The sequence below is a fragment of the Cebus imitator genome, unplaced genomic scaffold (assembly GCF_001604975.1).
Source record: "Cebus imitator isolate Cc_AM_T3 unplaced genomic scaffold, Cebus_imitator-1.0 Scaffold40, whole genome shotgun sequence".
Taxonomy (NCBI): domain Eukaryota; kingdom Metazoa; phylum Chordata; class Mammalia; order Primates; family Cebidae; genus Cebus; species Cebus imitator.
The window spans coordinates 8017016-8038100 of NW_016107355.1; positions in this window are offsets into that span (position 1 = coordinate 8017016).

Genomic DNA, 21085 nt, shown 5'->3' on the forward strand with positions numbered 1-21085 from the left:
AAGCCAGACATATTCTCATTCACATGTAGAAGCTAAAATAATTACTCACATAAAGAGAGATTAGGATTATGGTTGTCATGGGCTGGAAAGGGTAGTGGTGAGGGGGAGATTCAGAGGGCTTGGTTAACAGGTGCAAACATACTTAGAATAAATAATATCTCATGTTCTGTAGCACAATGGAGCAACTACAGTTAACCATAATTTCCAAATAAATAGATTATTGCATCTAGAATGTTCATAACACAAAGAAATAATAAATACTTGAGGGGATGGATATCCCAATTATTCTGATTTAATGATTACACATTGTATGCATGTATCAACGCTACACAGTACCCCATAAATACGTATGACTATTATGTAACCATAAAAAATGGAAACATTTAAAATGAATGTATAAAAATAAGATCTCATGAGTAACTTGATATTATTACATTTGAAAAATAAGGAAAAATTTAAAAATAAATTTAGAAACAAGCAAAACTAAACAAAATTACTTAAAAATGAAAGACATATTCATATTGCTTAGAAATAAAGACATAGGGGAGTAAGCCATAAATATCTAGCATGGACAATACTATCACAAATGTCAGAATAATGCTATTTTGAGAAGGAATATAGAGTCTTGAGGCAATGGGGCACAGTGAAGAGCTGGCTATGTTTCATTTCTTGACATTGGTGGTGATTTGGATGATTTCTTGATTATTCTTATTTTATCTGTTCTTAATTATTTTTATTATACATATATTTTATATATATGACAAATCTCATAAGAAGACAAAATCAAAAATATATTCTGGCTATAATGTAATATAGATAGAATTAGGCAACTCTCTCTTTATTTTGGAGAGTTACATGATGATCAAGTGAGAGAAAATTAAAATCCAAGCAAACTGTAAAATCTGTCTTTGCCTCTGCGTGCCGCTTGTGCTGCACCTCCAAGGGGAATCATTAGCTTAGGATTTGATGTGCTTGGTTTCCTTGGAACTCTGCAACACAGTGAAACTGACTAACGAGAAGGAAATTGATTAATTCAATGAGAATGGATGAATTGCATTTGAAAGATATAATTAGGGCTACTAGGGCTTAATGAAATATTACAAAACTTATCCTAAGCTATAAAGGAAAAATAATAAAATTTTGCTTCACCAAAAGCCTCTCTTCTACCAATTCTTTTTTTGAATGCTTTTGTTTCTCTTTTTCTGTTACCCACCAGATAGATGATGCTTCGCTGAGATTACTTTATAGTTTTAACTTCGACTACTATGTTTTTTCTTCAATTATATTCCACCCACATAAACATCCTCATGAACATTTTATTACATACTTTTGATCACTCATGATGATTCATATATATTGACTGTTCACCAGTATTTCCTTTCTGCCTCATCTGTCTAGTGAGAGATTGATCTGCTCAGTGAGAACAAATAAATAGTTGCCTTCTTACTTAATATAAGTCATAACTGAGTATTTGTACTATGGATGATATAGTGTCCATAAACATACATACACATAAAAAGCAGTTTTGGTGGAACAAATTTAATAAGACATAATTGATTACTCTGAGATTTCTGATGTGGACAACAGCATGGATATAAAGAACACAGGAAAATAATCATGTTTAGAAGAGAAAACTGTGGCCAGGCATGGTGGCTCACAACTGTATCCCAGCACTTTGGGAGGCCGAGGCAGGCGGATCACCTGAGGTCAGGAGTTCGAGACCAGCCTGGCCAACATAGTGAAACCCCATCTCTACTAAAAATACAAAAATTACCCTGGGCATGGTGGTGGACACCTGTAATCCCAGCTACTGAGGAGACCGAGGTAGGAGAATCACTTGAAACTAGGAGACCAAGGCTGCAGTGAGCTGAGATTGTGCCACTGCACTCCAGCCTGGGCAGCAGAGCAAGACTCCATCTAAATAAATAAATAAATAATAAAGGAAGAGAAAACTGTGAGTTCTGTTGGGACATTGTTTAATTCAGTGTTTTCAACCAAGGGTGATTTTTGTCCCGTCAGAAGACACATGGCAATGTCTAGAAACATGTTTGTTTGTAACAACTGTGAGATGTCCTCCCAGTTGCAGAGGCCAGGGATGGTGCCAAACATCCTACAATGCACAGTACAACCTCCCACATCAAAGAATAACCAGAAATGTCAATAGTGCAGAGATTTAACAATCCTGGTTTAATTTGAGGTGGCTGTGAAGAAGTCTAATAAGAGATTTGATGTGCACATCTAAAGTTCAGGAGAGAGATCTGGCTGAGAACTGCATCTGCTAACTACTAAAGTAGTAGCTTCTTCAGCAATTGATCCCTTCTTTATTTCTACATGTTAACTCTCAAAAAGTTCATTAACAATTCTGTGCCCTAGTCTAGGGTATGAAATGACCCAACTGGACCTAGTCTAGAGTATGAAATCACCCAATTGGTAGAAAGGTTTTAAAGAAATATTTTGCTCTTCAAATACATTTTCCCTTTAGGTTTATTTTGAAATAGCAACAAATGACAGTTTTTTTTTTTTTTTGAGACGGAGTTTCACTCATGTTACCCAGGCTGGAGTGCAATGGCGCGATCTCGGCTCACCGCAACCTCCGCCTCCTGGGTTCAGGCAATTCTCCTGCCTCAGCCTCCTGAGTAGCTGAGATTACAGGCACGCACCACCATGCCCAGCTGATTTTTTGTATTTTTAGTAGAGACGGGGTTTCACCATGTTGACCAGGATGGTCTCGATCTCTTGACCTCGTGATCCACCCACCTCGGCCTCCCAAAGTGCTGGGATTATAGGCTTGAGCCACCGCGCCCGGCCATGACAGTTTTTTAGAAAGCTTTTGAATGGGACTAGATGACATTATGAAAATTGTTAATACAATACAAGGCTTGAATATTGACCATTTTAGTGAATGATTTTTGTAAGTATACAGTTTTGGTTGTAGCATTTTAAAAATCCATTCATCCTGACAGAAATATTTATGATTTTTACCAGGTTCTGTTCCCTATTCAACAGAAAATGGAGAAATGGTGGTAATTGCTTTAAAAGACCATTCCATCAGCCTCCACTCATGACTTCCCATGTGCATGACAGTCATTTATTAGTGATAAAATAATTTGATTTGCATCTTAATTAGATACCCAAGGAGAGAACATTAGGATGCCACTCATTTATCTAATTCTTTTAACATAATGATCCTTTTGGAAGACAGTTGTTTGTGCAGATTTCTGCAGGCTTTCTCTGGTGAAAACCTACTTTGTCATTTCTGTCAAGCGTTCCTTGCTTGACAGGTTTCTGTGTGTGGGTGATTGTTTCCATGGATCTGCAGCAACGAACAGCTTTTTCAAGATGTTGCTATCCTCGTTCCATTTCTCACTCTTTAAAAGGAGATACACTTGTCATGTTCTGAAGAAGCTCAAGAACCTCTGAAAAAAACATTTTGAAAGGGAGAAGAGTCATCCTGTTGCTGCCTGGTCCAGGGACTTGGACTCTTTTCTAGAAAAGCTTTTTAACAACAAAAAAAAAAAAAAGAAAGAAAGAAAGAAACAATAGAAACCACAGCCATTTGTTTAATGAAGCTTAGTTAAACTTAGATAATCTTACTCTTGGAATGAGCCTTGATATACTTAACAGAGTTCTTGTTTTTATTTGACTACTCGATTAAATTTTCATCTTAGATTCAAATCAATTTCTGCTATAGGAAATAAAGATTTGCTCAAAGATTTCTGGGCAAAGACGTCCATGACATACATATGCAAATCCAAACACCTGCATACAAACCTAAATATTTAACAATAAAAAATTGAAAAGTAAGATACAAAATTCTGCAATCATTAAAAATGTCTATGTGTTTTTAAATTAACTGCTAAAGAAATATGAAGTGGCAAATTATAAGTATACATCGCAGTAAATTATACAAAGTAAGCACATTCATGAAACCATAGCCACAGAAAATTGAATATAACCAGTATTTTTAGTACAAGAATTCATCATCTTCATAGTCAGTTTAAAGGAAAGAGGAACGCTTAAGCCCAGGAGATCAAGGCTGTAGTGTAATGGTATAGTGCCTGTGAATAGCCACTGCACTCAAGTCTTGGAAACAGACCTCGTCTCTAAAAACATAAAAATTAATTATAATGCCAATTTTATTTTTCTGTTTTACATTGCTGATTTTCCCTCTTTTTCAGTTTTCTTAATTTTGCTAGTTGATCAAATTATTATTTTTCCCTATCTTCCATAGAAATATGAAATTTCTTCTGTTGTTTGCCATTCCATTGCTTCTCTATATATCATCGTCAAATGAACATATACCAAAAACAAGCATCTTTGATTTTTTATTGGTAATGTAATTGAGGTGTCTAGCACATGGTACAAACTCAAAAACATTTCCAGAATTAATGAATGTATTGATATTATTAAATAAATGTAAACTACCCTATAGTTTTCATCACCAAAGGCTCTATTCTCTTAATTCCCTTTTAATGCTCCATTTCTGCCACCCACCAGATTATGCTTTTGCTAGATTTATACTTTTAATTTCAATTACTATTTTCCTTGCACTGTCTTCTCTACATCAAGCATCCTCATGTAATATTATATCACACATTTGCAGTCATTTATCATGATCCTTATATATTTGTCATTCACTGCTGCTTCCTCTCTGCATCATCTGTCCCATATTAAAGTGTCGTTTGATTCATTGATTATAAACCTTATTTGGGTATTCTCCTTGATGGGTGATGGAGTCTCTAAATTCCTCCTGAAGCAAATCTATAACTGCTTCATTCTGGCTGGCAAATGATATCTCAGCTCAAAACAGAATTTTTGAGTGGCAGCAATTCTCTCCCACAGTATCTGGCTTCCAGTGTTGCTAAGACACCTGATACCAAACTAACTCTTTGTTTCCCTGTAAGAAGCTTTCTGTAATCTGGGAGTTTATGACATTATCATTATAATTATAGACTTTATACATTTTATCAGGATGAGCATCAGTTTTGCTTAAGACAATAGATTTTCTTCTCCTCCCATTTTTAACTTTTCAAGCTTTCCTATAATTTTCTTTTTGCTTATGGACCACTTTACAAACCTCATACTTTTGTACTTATAAACTCCATTTCTTTTCATATTTGCTGTCTCTGAAATTTCAATATTCAAAATTCACAGAGTATTTTGTTTCCCAATAGCCTTGATTGCTATAATCAAGTATACTAAAATTGTTTATTCACTTATTTATCAGCTTAAGCCTGCCTTCTCCAGCAAGTCTATTTCACCAGGACTGGGTTTTTTTGCTTGTTCCTCCTTCAAGTTGCTGAGTACTTCTACCTAAACTATTATTTTTCTTTACCTATTTCTAATGGGCATTTGGATTTATGTTTGGCTTCTTCTGATGTTACAGTAAGACTGAGCTTACTCTGTAAACTGGCAACAAAACTTTTCTGTTAAATAAAATTTGAGGGAGGTCATTATATTGGAATAAGTTTCTGCACTAGGCCCCAGTGAACCAGACCGACAGTGGATTTACTTGTACTGGGTACCATGTAGTCCAACTGAACTTTAAACTGAGATAGTTTTTCAAAAAACAGGAGGTTTACAGCAACCAATTATAAAAGGCTCTATCTTCCTAATTGTTCCTTCTGCTTTAACGCTGTTAAAAAAAAAAAAAAGTAACTCTAAAGGGAACAGTCTTCTTTATGTTCCCTATTTCTGATTCTTCAGCCCCTTTCTGCTGATAAAGCCCATTCCCACTGCTCAGCTTATTGATGTACATTTTCGTTTTATAAATGAGAAGCCGCCCGATTCAGGAATTACTAATAAAAGCCAATGCAATCTTTAACTCAATTTCTTGAAATTGTGTTCTTTGGCAGTTTCCAGTTCTCTTCGGGAGCAGGCAAATATTATCCATCAGCATCAGAAATAGAGAAGATGCAGTTACAGGTTCAACTTGTCAGCAGCCACAATAAGCCCAGGGTTCTCCCAGGCACATGGACTCAGGAAGGAGCTACTCTCTTTCCTCTCAGGGGCCCAGGGAAGTCAGAGCACCAAGCTCTCTGCAGACTCCATAGAGTTCTAATGATTGCTACTAAACTTCTCACTGCTGAACACCAAGCTCTCTGTTGGCCCAGAAAGGAATAAGTCCAGTGTCTGACTTCTTATTCAGGAACCTGGCAACAACAGAATGATTTTTTCAACCCTCACAGCCTTATTGGCTGCTTGAGAAGCTGCTACACTAATTGGAGATGGGAATTGTGGGGCTGACATTGGGTTAAGAGAACAAAAGGCCAAATTCAGGAAGATATCTTTCCATATTTCTCTTACCATATTTCAAAATGATCATTTATATCTTTATTACAAAAAAAAGAAAAAACCTAAGTCTTTGTCCTTTTTGGTAATATTACAGAAAATAAATGTTATGCTATACCAGGGGAAATTTCCAGGATTTGGCTAAACAATGTTAGCACTATTCTCTAATAAGTTCCAATTGTTATTTTTCATATTATTATTGTACCTCATAAGCAAAATAGAATTAAAATGTGTGAATTGTTCTATTTAAAATATCTTGGTGTGTGATATACTACAATGTCCTTACTAAAATAAAAATTATACATTTCACTATCAATAAAAACAAAATAATGGAAAATATTTTTAATTAAATTGGCATACACATCACAGAGAGTAACACTTCTTTAGCATTCTAAATAGAAAGAGATGACTCTATAGCAGAAACCAAGGTTTGTGCCTTATTATTAATTTAGCATAAGTGTCCAATGTAGTTTGAATACAGAGATGCCCCTTCAGGTTTCTAAACTGTGAAGAGGAGTATAGTGATAAACTTACAGATTAGAGGACCTGAAAATGAATCTAGGACAAAAATTAAAATGCCTCAAATTTTTATTATTGAGATAGGATAATGTTAACATTTGTCAAAGACTGAACAAATGTAGAAAAAGGCAGAAACGGAAACCAATAACGTATTTAGGGTGCCACTATGTTTACATTTCAATCATCAAAATTAAATATTTGATTTATACATATAACCTGTGTTCTTAGAAGCGTGGTTTATAGTTGAATTAAACCAATAAAGATTATTTTTAACAATTGTATTCTCAAAATATAGGAATTTAAAGTATTATGTTATAATAGTATTTCTTATATTCTGTTTGTTAATTTAAAATGTGGATTCTTATTTAAACTTGATCCTTAACCCTGATACTACATTCCTCAAGTTTGCACTTGTGCATCAGTTATACAGAGCAATGCTTCTCAAACTTTAATGTGATCGTGAGCACCTGGGAGCTCATTAAAACACAGATCCTTATCCTAACAAGCTCCCAGGCCATATTGAGGCTGCTGGGTTATGGACCACACTTTGTCAAGATAGGGATCCTTTCGATCCCACTGCATATATGTCTGAACTCAATGCTCATGAAGATACAACTAGTAGTTTAGGAATATGAAAATGTGTAACTGGTAGCTTTTATGTATAAAGACTATTTATATTTCAGTTTGGAAAGAAACATTCTGGAGCAAATAACAGTCAATCTAAGTAACTTTAACCTTTTATTCTGCATTTCAGTTAATAACAGAATGAGAATAACATTAAAAATCAAAGTGAAGGGTAATTGAAGGGAATGTCAGTTGTCGAGCTAATTATTGTCTTAAAATGTAAGATAGAGTCCTTTCTGCTAACAAACACTCTTAATAAAATATAATATCATCTGAAAATGTGGGGCAATTGCACTACAGAAAATGCTTAGAAAATTTTCTTCCAAATCTCTGTTTTTTTAGATTAAGACTGGCAAGTGAAAAGGTGGATGCTATCTGACTTTTATTTTTTTATCCGGGATATTGTGCATTTTCCCTACTGTGCTATAGAATTGAAGGTCTGCACAAACCTTTGCTCTAATGGTTAGCTGAATGATAACACTGGCTCCTTCGTTTTCTTACCATGGTGAAGTGCTAAAGCTGCGTGGCTTTTGTTTCTTCTAATGGCAGTCATGCAGTTCAGTTGCACAAGATTCTTTGAAAATCATGTAAAGAGAAAGCTGCACTTTCTGTTTCCCTGACAAGTTGTGTTAGCATATTCAATTATGCCTTGACATTTCTGTGGGAAAGCTAGATGATAAATATACTCTGTAGGTGTGGTATTTCAAATACCACTTGTCTTAGAATGTGCTGGGAGCTAGAGGTATTATTTACTGAGCTGTTCTAAAAGGTTTCCCAGCAATGCATTGTTGTTGGCACTGTCTTTCCTAACCACCTAGTAAAATGTGTTTTGTTTTATAGTAAAGATATAATAAAATGACATTTCAGTCCCTGTAGAAACAGAGAAAACCAATTCTGAGGCCAGGAACAAACATTTAACTGCTAAATGGCCTGTCACCTTATGTTTATCTTTGTCTTTCCTCTTGGGTAGAGGTCCTTTTGTATCTTTTTGACTATCTGCCTCTTGGGTTGCCTTTGATTTTTATTTGATCCGATATAAATAAGTAAAGCACTTCCAACTTCTTTCATTTTGTTCTTTCCTCATACCCCAGATGTTTATTCTGCTATTTGTAGTGTCTTTGCAGTAATTATAAACATGCAAATATATATTAAGTAAAATAAGAATGAAAAGGAGAATAAAAAAAGACATTCTTATGAAAATATTTAAGTAACTTAAAAGACAAATAACAAATCTGTATCCTAATCTAAAACTGTGTTTATATATTGGTAGATTATAAATAGAAGATAGATAGATAGATAGATACATAGATACATACATAGATAGATAATTTGTTATTTGGGAGGAAAAAGCAGAACCAACATTGGCCATCCCAATATAAAGGCATAAAAATCAAATACACAAAAATACACAATTAATATAAGAAATACCAAATCTACTCAATATAACAAAATACATTTGTACTCTTTACTAGGTAGTAATATTGTAGCAAGCACTTCCAGAAAAGAAATATAAAGAAGTCATCTAAAATTATCATTTGTTTAGGTACTTACTTTTCTAGTGCTATGACGGAAATGTGCTCCCTCCAAACTTTAGGTGCTGCGGATGTGACAATATTAAGAAATGGGACCTTTAAGAAGTGATTAGGACATGAGAGCTCCTCCCTTGTGAATGCATCAGATGCCCTTATAAAAAGACTTGATGGAGGGAGTTAGTCTTTGCTGTCTCAGCCTGTAATCATGTGAAGACACAGCAAGAAGACCCTCACCAGACATCAGATTCTAGTGCTTTGTTCTTGGACTTTCCAGCCTTCAGAATTGTGATAAGCAAATTTCTTTTCTTTATAAATTGCCCTATCTCAGGTGCTTTTTAAAATGGAAGCAAAAAGAATTTAGTACCATGATTGAGACATTACAATAACAAAAAACTAAAAACATGGAAGCAGCTTTGGAATTGCATAATGGGTAGAGACTGTAATCGTTTTGAAGTAAATTCTAGAAAAAGCCTGTATTGTTACGAATGGAACATTAAAGGCTATTCTTGTGTGAGAGCTCAGAAGAAGAGAAGAACTATTACAAAACTTCATATTTTTAGAGATTACTTAAGAGGCTGTGAACAGAATGTTCGTAGAAATATGGACAGTAAAGACCATTCTGATGAGATCTCAGATGGAACGAGAAAGAAGGTCTGGAAAATTGGAGGAGAGGTTATGCTTGTTATGAAGTAGCAAAGAACTTTACTGAACTGTCTGTGTCCTAGGACTTTGTGAAAAGCAGAATTTAAAAGTGATAAACTAGGCTATTTGGAGGAATAAACTTCTAAGCAGCAAAGCATTCCAGGTACTGCAGGGTTTCCTTTAATTGCTTATAGTAAAATGCAAGAAGAGAGATATGATTTAAAGACAAAATTTCATTATTAAAAGAGAACCAGATAAAAAGATTTGTACAATTCCCAGCCTGCCTATGTAAAGACTAAAAAATTTATAACATGTATAAGAGAGAACACCAAGGATGTAACCAAGGGCAAGTGACCATTTGCTAAAGGGTTTAATATGGTTATAAAAAGGCCAGGTGTTATGTAATAGATAGTAGAAAAATGACTTTAATGGTATTTTGAAGATCTTCAGGGCAGCCATGTTCATTGCAGATCCATAATGTTAGGACCTTGGTGGCAGAAGGCGTATAAAGGAAAGGCCTGGGGTGCCAGTAGAAACTCTAGGCTCAGTGCTCAGAGCCATCTCAGGTCTCTGTTTCCCACATTCTCACACAGCGCTCCTCAGCATCCCAGGTGTTGCCCAGGTGACCCCAGGTGTGGCTAGAGCCACTGCTCTGGGGGACATAAATCATTAATCTTGGCAGCATAATCATGGTGCTAACTCTTTTGACTCAATGAATGCACAAACTGTAGAGACATGGCTACCTTCACCTAGATTTCAAAATCATGTCCCAGATGGCCTCAAGTCCCAAGCAGAGAACCACCAAAGGGCCAAGGATTTCAAACAGAGCCTCTAATAGGGCAATACCCAGGGGACTGTGGGCTCTGGGCCACCACAGAAAGTCCCCACTAAGAAAATGGTTACTGGACAGTGGGGACAGAGCCACCTATGAGACTTCAAAACTGTAGAAACTCCCATGTGCAGTGCTAGCCTGGGACATCCATAGGCATGCAACTTCAATGCGTGAGAACTGAAGCACAGATGCAGGCAGGGCTATCTGAAACCCTGGGGGCCCCACTTCCACCCCAGTGTGTCCAGAAGGTGAGACATAAGGTGAAAGAAGATGAGCTCAAGGCTTAAGATTTCATGTTGTTGGCTCTGTTGAGTCTTGGACTTATATGGGCCCTGTCACACCTTTCCTTTTTTTCTTTCCTATTTTGCCTTTTCAGAATGAAAATATCTGTCCTATACCTGTCTCATCATTGTGAATCAAAAGCACATAAGTTGTTTGATTTCACAGGCTCACAGCTGAGGTAGACTTTGCTGCAGAATGAACTGTACCTTCAATCTTATCCATATGACATTTAGATAAAATTTTGGACTGAATCTGTAAAGTTGATAGTGTAATGAGTTCAGACTTTGGGCATTGTTGCAATGGAATGAATGTATTTTGCACATGAGAAGAACACAAATGCCAGGGGCCGGGGCAGAAGGCTATGCTGTGAATATATCCCCTTTAAATTCAGGTGTTGCTAATGTGATAGTACTTTAATATTTGGACCAATTAAGATGAGATTAGGCCAGGAGGGCTGCTGTATTGAGAAGGGATTAAGGGCTCTTATTAAGGTGCTTGATGGAGGGAGTTTGTCCCTTTTTTGTCCTTTTGCCTTCTGCCACGTAAGAACACAGAATTCCTCTCCAGAAGTAGCAGTCAAGATGCCATCTTGGAAGCAGAGATCAAACCCTCACCAGAAAACAAACCTGACAGCATGTGTGCCTTGAGCTCAAACTTTGCAGCCTCCAGAATGGTAAGAGGTAAAATTCTGTTCCTGAAAACTAAACACCACATGTTTTTACTCATAGGCATGTGTTGAACAATGAGAACACATGGACACAGGGAGGGGAACATCACACACTAGAGTCTGTTGCAGGGTAGGGGGCTGGGGAGGGATAGTGGGGGGTGGGGAGATTGGGGAGGGATAACATTGGGAGAAATACCCAATGTAGGTGACGGGGAGATGGAGGTAACCAACCACCATGGCCTGTGTATATCTATGTAACAGTCCTGCATGTACTCATGTGGGTACATGAGATCCCCACATTTACCCCAGAAATCAAAGTATAATTAAAAAATATATATAAATATATACTTTGTGTATATATACATATACCTTGTCACAATAACACAAAAAAATAGAAATAAAATTCTGTTCTTTAAAAATTGTCCAGTCTCAGGTGTTTAGTTCCAGCAGCACATGCAAAAACCTAAGGCATCTAGTAAATTGCTTTAAGTAAACTGTTATTAAAGTCATTTATCTCTCTTTCTGTGTGAAATGATTTCTTTATCCTGCTGTAAGAAAGAATATCATAGAAATTCTACACATCTGGAATAAAGATGATTTTAACAGTGCTGTGGTTTATATGTTCCCACCAAAACTCATGTTAAAGTTTGATTCCCGCTGTGGTGGTGGTGTGGGCGGGGCTAGCGGCAGATGTTTTAGTTATGGGGGTGGATACCTCATGAATGGCTTGGTGCTCCAGTAGGGAGTGAGTTATCACCCTTTAAAAACTGGATTAGTTTTTGCAGAAATGTTCCTACCAGAGTGTGTTGTTATAAAGCTAGGATGCCCCTCAGGTGTTGGCTCTTCATACATGTCCACGCCCATTTTGACTTTCATCATGGTGTTATGACACAACACAAAAAGCCCTCACCAGAAGCTGAGCAGATGCCAGCTCCGTGCTTCTTGTACTTCCAACCCTTCAGAACCATGAGCTAAATAAACATCTTTTCTTTATAAATCACCCAGCCTCAGATACTCTGTTATAACAACACTGCATGGCCTAAGACCAGTCTTCTGATTGGTCTAACTATGTAAATGCTGCTAAAACATTCCTATGTGCCCTTCTATTATATCAGTGCACTGCCTTGAGCATATAGATTTATTGAGTTTCTAAGCTAGAAGAAATCTGAAATGTCAACAAACTTAGTGATTCTCAAAGTGTGGTCCCTAGAACAGCAACAACAGTAGCATCACATGCTGAATCTGCTGCACAGTAAGTTGCTTTAGCCCAGCTCCATTTTAATCAAAGGAACACATTTAAGTCAGAAGTTAAAAAGGTCACAGAGCTAAGTGAAGACTTGCAGAACATAAAGTGTAACCCAGAGTGGGCACTCAGTTATACAATACGATCCATGGCATAATTGAAGCCATGAAATAATTAAATGTGAAACAATAAAATCATGTTTTATATCTAAGTTATTTCTGGATTTTTCTTTATATGTCATTATTCCAGTATCACAATATGAAGCTAATCAGTGAGATCATTTCGTATTATTTAGCAGCTGATGATGATAAAATGATTAAGCATAAAATTAAGTTTTAGTCCTGAGAGAACCTTTCAGAGCTATTAGGGAGACTTTTTGTTTGTTTTGCCTTTTTTGACTTTAATTTGACCCTGAATTCAGAAAAATTTTAATTATATTTTTGAAAAGAATTGGAGAAGACATTGAGCTAAGAAACAGGTATGGGCAAAAGGCATTCCACAGAGAAATAATAAATTATTGTATTTTTGGTGTATAGAAGAGATTAGTGATCAGTGAAAGAGATAAGATTCGGATTGCCTTTAAGCACATGAAATACATATATTCTTGCCTCTTTAATTCTCAGTTTCCATTGGTTACCTCCCATCTGGGAACAAAAGGAGCCAAGTGAACACTACCTTACAAAAATATTAGGCCCAATTCTACATCTTCATTTCATTCACCATTCTAACTTAATTTTTTCTTTCACTGCAAAATTTTTTATTCGAGAATTTTGTTTCACAACTATGAAAGTAACACAGATCAAAGTTTGAAACATGAAATAAAATGAAAAAAGCAAACAGAAAGCATAACTTTGTGTTTGATAGACCTCCAAGTAATATTTACTCTCAGATAGTATGTATATGTTAATTTTTTTAAGTGGAATCATATAGTACATATTGTTTTAAGGCTTTTTTTAAACTTACTAATGAATTATTAATTCTTAAATTATAGTAAATAGTCTTTTGAAGGGTATTTAATATTTCATTATATGACCATTTCCCAGTTTCCTATTTTTAGACATTTAGGTCATTTTCTTTCTTCTTCTTCTTCTTCTTTTTTTTTTTTTTTTTGAGATAGAGTCTCGCTCTGCTGCCCAGGCTGGAGTACAGTGGTGTGATCCAAGCTCACTGCAACATCTGTCTCCTGGGTTGAAGCGATCCTTTTGCCTCAGCCTCCCTAGTAGCTAGGACAACAGGTGCACACCTCTACGCCTGGCTAATTTTTGTATTTTTAGTAGAGATGGATTTCACCATGTTTGCCGGGGTGGTTTCCATCTCCTGACCTTGTGATCAACCCACCTTGGCCTCCCAAAGTGCTGAAATTACAGGCGTGAGCCACCATGCCCTACCAGTCATTTTCAATTGTTTATTGTTATGCTTGACTGCATAATTACAAACATTTTTGTGATATATAAATAAATTCTTTGAATAATTTATATTTTATAATGTTCTTAACATAAAATATAAAAATTGAAATTAACCAACATTATTAGGAGCTTTCCGATACATTGAAAATTGCCTTTTACATCTCCCTAGAAGTATATAAAATTGAACCCAGCAGGTATAAAACTGTTCATTCTTTTACAACTTAACAGTTTTATAGAGCAAATACTGGCATTCATTTCATTATGTTATTACTGTTGTTGGTTAATATGTTAAAGTAATTATTGGTCATTTTTATTTCTGGTTCAACTTCTCTAAACATCTTTAATGAAATATTCATGCATTTCTTATTACTACACAAAAAATCTCTTTAAATATTAAGAAACAAACTTTTTCTTTCTACCATAAATGTGTTTTTCAACATTTTTGAAAAATTAGTTTGAAAGTACTCTATACTTATCTCTAAACTCATCAAGTTGTGTATTAGGTTGGTGAAAAGTAATTGCAGTTTTTGCCATTGAAAGCAATGATACTTTTAATTAAAAGTAACGACAAAAATTCGCAATTGCTTTTGCATCAACCAAATGTGTCACGTATGTAGTTTTTGCATATTAATACCACATCAATAGTTTTAAAAAATATACTCTATAATGTTTTTGAATTTTCTTCTCAAATTTTAAAACATTTCCTTTTATGCTACTATTAAAAGCTGCTGTTGCTAAGAACATCCTCATTACAGAGACACATCTCTCTCCTCCCACGTTAACCCTGCATCATGCAGCCTTGTTGCTTTTGGCCCCTCTACATCTTAAAATTCCACTCTTTTGATTTTCCTGGTCCTACTTCTATCTTTTGGACTAAGCCTTTCATTTCCTTCTTGGCTTCTCTTTCTTTGAACTCCTTATAAAAGAAAAGCTTCCTCTAAATTCTTCCCTGGGTTTTATGCTTTCAGCTTAATATTCTCACAAGAACAGTGAGATGCTAAGAAGGGAGGAGGTTATTGGATTCAGACTTGAAATAATTTAACTTTGTCTTATATCTCTAGCTCTACCAGCTCCTCCTCACTTAGGATCTATCAGTTATCCTATTTCACAAAGGAAATAGAAGTCATTCAACTATTTGCACTTATGTGATGTCCCCAAATGAATCTGTATCCTTACAAGTTTTCTTCTCCTGCGCTGTTACCAAAGAAAAACCCAACTGCTTGTCTTGGTCACACTATCTCCTGAGCTATTGAGAGTTGCTTAAAACAAAAACAACAACAAAACAAACAGAAACATCACAAAATACATCTATCAAAATGCAGGTGGTTAAAAGTATAAATTAACATTTAGCAGCTTTGATTGGGCCCTACAAATTGAGCAATTATGAATTTTTCTACCAGTGAGTTTTCTGTCTCATTTTCTCTTTCTCTGCCTCTCCTTTTCTTTATTCCCACAAGGAGTCTTTCATGTCTTATATTATCAGGAGCCAGATTTTATGAATTGATATCCCCATGTACTGTGGCTACAAAGCCAAAATTATTGTATATGATACCATGCATGAGTCAAAACGGTAGCTAGAAGTAGAGCCACAATAAAATTATTATTTTACTTTTATGATCGATCATATCTAAACACACTTAAAAGCTGAAGAAAAGGGGTAGAATATTTTTGGAAGGTAAATATAAATAATAATCCAGGGCTCAGTTTCACTGTTTGAATGATGGTAAAAATCCTTAAGATATTCCTCAGAGTTGTGGTGAAAAATAAATATAAAGTTAACATGAGTTATCTAAAAATAATACACATTTAATGTTTAAAATGTTATAATTTTAAAAATTTTCCCTAGGCATTTAAAAATGAATTCTACATTAATTTTATAAATGCAATTATTTCTCCAATCCCCATTCACTCTTCAACTCATCTGAAAATTAGAAATGGGCAGAAGTGATTACTAGGCTTTCTTCAATGCATTGCTGAGTTTCACTTTCTATTGATGAGGCAATTTATAAATCTGTCAGGGCAGACATTAACTTGTGAATTTGTATCTGCTTAAATTGCAGATTATTTCTGTCTGGTGAAACTGATCATTCCAGAGGTAAGAGTTTAAGATTCTGTTGGACATTAATCAGTTTTGCACCCACCCCAAAACTCCTAACATTTCCTTGTTAACTTGTCGACTTCTACCTACTTCACAAAAGCTCTTTGGACCATTCATAACATCTTTCTTGAAATTAAGTAGTTGAATAAATTTTTTGACAAGGGTTTGTTTTATTTTTAAATAGGAGTCATGATTTCACCTTTTTAAAATCTACACTTGAACGTATTGCAACCTCACATTTAACTTCAACATTTACAATTATGCTGCCAAGTAAGAATATGGATCTCTGTTGTCAACTGAGAAATGTGAGGCACATACAAATTGAGCAAATTACCCTATCTCACACAGTTACACAAGGCTAAACAGAGAGATAATACTGAACTTTGGCTCTATGTTCAAGCTCCTCATGTTAGGCCAAATGACTATGTGCTAGAGTTCTAAATAAATTGAAATGTCCAAAAATAAGTTAAAATGTCAAGGCTTTTCAGTCTAATTAGTTGTATTAAAACATTTTAGAAAAATAAGTAATTTAATATACTAATTTAATGCTGCAAAATATGTTTGCAGTTAATTCAAGATTGTGAAATAAACATTTTGAACTGACTCTCAAATTTCAGGGTGTTCTCTGTTATTTGGATACATTGATTAAAAACATTGAGAAGCACTATTGAGCTAAAGGTTTCTCTCAATACATAGAACAAATAGCATATTATTCCTATACATAATGAAACGTAATTGTAGAATTTGATGGCCTTAGCAGCTGGCAGAATCCACGCACTGGCTTCTTGACTGATAGGCTGAGGGCTATTTTGGTGGGAGAGGCCAAATGGAAGCAGTTAGAATTGCCTCTAACTAGAAAAATAGTAACAGACATCTGCTCCAGGTATGGGTTTGCCTGTCCTGCACACAACGCTTCTGCCGAAACTGTCACCCATGGATTCAGGGAGTGCCTTATCCGCAATCACATTATTCCACATAGTATTGCCTCTGACCAAGGCACTCACTTTATGGCTAAAGAAGTATGGTGGTGGACTCATGCTCATGGGATGCACTAGTTTAATCATTTTTTCCATCATTCTGAAGCAGCTGGATTGATAGAATGATCGAACAGCCATTTGAATTCACAATGACAATGCCAACTAGGTGACATTCACAACCTTCTGGAGAACTTTGCAGGGCTGAGAAAAAGTTCACCAGAAGGCTGTGAATGTTCTGAATCGGCCTCCAGTATATAGTACTGTTTCTCGCATAGCCAGGATTCACGGGTCCAGGAATCAAGGGGTGCTAGTGGCCCATTAGCAAAATTTTTACTTCCTGTTCCCACATCATTATGTTCTGCTGGCCTAGACGTCTTAGTTCCAGAAGGAAGAATGTTGCCACCAGGAGACACAATGATGATTCCATTGAACTAGAAGTAAGATTGCCATTTGGCCACTGTTGGCTCCTCCTACCTTTAAGTGAACAGGCTGAGAAGGGAATTACAGTGTTGGCTGGAGTGATTGGTCCAGACTATCAAGATAAAATCAGCCTACTCCTCCACAATGGAGGCGAGGAAGTGTATGTGTGGAATACAGGAAATCCCTTAGGGTATCTCTTAATATTAGCATGCCCTTTGCTTAAGGTCAATGAGAAACTACAACAACCCAATGCAGGCAGAACTACAGATGGCCCAGACCCTTTAGAATGAAGGACTGTGCCACTCCAACAGGTAAAAATCCATGATCTGCTGAGCGGCTTGCTAAAGGCAAAGGAAATATAGAATGGAGAGTAGAAAGAGGTCGTCATCAGTACCAGCTACAATCATGTGACCAGTTGCAGAAAGGAGGACTGTAATTGTCATTAGTATTTCCTCCTTATTTTGTTAAGAACACTTTTGTGCATGTACACACTTGTACTAAGAAAATATTTTAATTTTATTTTCTTTTTCCTTTATCATGTGACATAAGATTTATTGACTTTATATCAGCATTTAGGTGTTGTTAACTTTATGTTTGGGTTAGGGGTTGGCGTACTTCCAGTTGTACAAAGGATAGCTATATTATGTTAGGTGTAATCGTGACCTTATTATTGTTTTATTTGAAGTTTATGTATGATTTCAGTGGTTGTGTGTGAGTTAAAATCAACAAGGGGTGAATTTGTGTTGGTTAATATTGAGTGTCAACGTCATTGGATGGAAGGATGCAAGGTATTGTTCCTGGGTGTGTCTGTGAGGGTGTTGCCAAAGGAGATTAACATTTGAGGCCTGGACTGGGAGAGGCAGATCCACACTCAATGTGAGTGGGTGCCATTTAATCAGCTACCAGCATGGCTAGGATAAAAGCAGGCAGAGGAACCTGGAAAGACTAGACTGGCTCAGTCTTCCGGATTTCATCTTTCTCCTGTGCTGGCAGCTGCCTGATCTTGAATATAGCACTCCAAGTTCTTCAGCTTACGGACCCTCGGACTTGCACAGGGGTTTGCAAAGACTCTCAGGCCTTTGGCCACAGACCGAAGACTGCACTTTCAGCTTCCCTACTTTTGAGGTTTGGGACTAGGATTGGCTTCCTTGCTCCTCAGCTTGCAGACAGCCTATTGTGGAATTTCACCTTGTGATTGTGTCAATACTCCTTAATAAACTCCCTTTTATATATACATCTACCCTGTCCTTCCAGAGAACCTGACTAATACAGGGTATAAGGCTTCACACACAGAGTCTGCACTAGGGCACTGCCTAGTGGAGTTGTCAGAAGAAGACCACTGTCCTCCAGACCCCAGAATGGTAGAGCCACTGACAGCTTGCACTGTGTGCCTGGAAAAGCCTCAGATACTCAATGCCAGCCCCTGAAAGCAGACAGGTGGGAAGCTGTACCTTGCAAAGACACAGAGATAGAGCTGCCCAAGACCACGGGAACCCACCTCTTGCATCAGTGTGACCTGGGAGTGAGATGTGGAGTAAAAGATTATGTTGAAGCTTTAATATTTGACTGCCTCACTGGATTTTGGACTTCCATGGGGCATGTAGCCCCTTTGTTTGCCCAATTTCTCCCATTTGGAATGAGTGTATTTACCCAATGCCTGTACTCCCATTGTATCTAGGAAGTATCTAATTTGCTTTTGATTTTACAGACTCATAAACAGAAGGGACTTTCCTTGTCACAGATGAGACTTTGAACTGTGGACTTTTGAATAAGTGTTGAAATGAGTTAAGACTTTGGGGACTGTTGGAGAAGGCATGATTGAATGGCATTTTGAAATGTGAGGACAACAGATTTGGGAGGGGCCAAGGAATTATATGATTTGTCTGTGTCCCCACTCAAATCTCAACTTAAATTGTAGCTTCCATGATCCCCACATGTCATGGGAGGGACCTGGTGGGAGGTAATTGAATCATGGGAGAGTCTTTCCCATGTTGTTCTCATGACAGTGAATAATTTTCATGAGATCTGATGGTTTTATAAATGGGAGTTCCCCTGCACACACTCTCTTGCCTGCCACCATGTAAGATGTGACTTTGCTTCTCCTTCACCTTCCACCATGATTGTGAGGCCTCCCCCATGTGGAAATGTAAGGGTACTAAACCTCTATTTCTTTATAAACTACCCAGTCTCTGGTGTTTTTTCATAGCAGTATGAAAATGGACTAATATACCATTTATATAAAATTATTGAAAAGGCAAAGTTATTATGATTTTTTTAAAAACTCTATTTTTGTGAGAGACCAAGGGTCAGTGATGGAAGCTGACTACCAAGATGTATAAAGGAAATTTTGAGGGAATGGAAATATTCTATATCATGATTCTTATATTGGTTATACAATGTATACTGTAAACTTAAAATTGAATTTTACTGTATAGAAATTATATCACTACAAGATGTTTTTCAAAAGGCAAAATATATACAATTCATGAAATATTGCTTATTATAAATGTGAGGGTGTATTGTCTTGATGAGGGAGGTAGACACTTCTGAGAAAGAATGTACCAGAGAGAATGATAGCACACGTGATTGTTTCAGTGACATCAGAGATAATTAGTAATTTCCAATACTAAGTTATATATATTACAATTTTCTCACCAAACTTAGCAAAATCATGGGATTAGAATAAAAGAATCAGTAGTAATTATGTATGTTTTACTTTACTATCTCTTCTGTGGGATGATGAGAGTACACAGAGCATGGCACTGGTGCCAACATCTTGGGCAATATTGAAAAATTTCTTTTAAAAATATAAGGCAGCGCTCCCAAAGTTGGGCAATGGGAACTGTCAGCAGACAATACCATCAACTGCCAGGCACCAGTCGGGTTGTTGTTCCCCACAGACAATGACAGCATAAGAAATGTCAGCATGGATGTCAGAGCAAAAACAGGAATGTCACAGTGAAGCCTAGAGAACTGGCCGTTGGAGCAAAAGGACATTTCTCTAGCACTACATTACTATTTGAAAGGATTTTGGGGGGATCTGGATTTACACGAAAGTTGTTCAGTGTGAATTCAGAGAAATGGAATACAGTTTTAACCTGACTTACATAAATCTGGAAATATTAATTTAATATAAACTGAAGCTTAGAGGTGAGCACAGACATTCTTTGGAAGAAATGCTTTGTACCTGTAGCAGTTAAGGGCATCTGACTTTACAAAATAATCTCATTTCACCATAAAATGGCCTGAGTTTCTACTGCCTTTTGTAATAAAATTACCTATTGTATCAAAGTTAAAAGTAAGGATGAAATTATCTAGCACTGACAATGAGTTAGAATAAATGTTAAAATAAATGTTGAGAGACTAACCACAAATCAAATAATATTATCTACTTTAAAGAAATTTGATTAAAACAATCTGTGGGGTTTCAAACTATTACTTGTATAAGGATCACTTAAAGCTCTTGTGAAAATGAAACATGCTAGGTCTGAGAACAGATAATCTGATTCTGAAAGTTGTTGGTGGGACCTGAGAATCTGAATATTAAGCAAA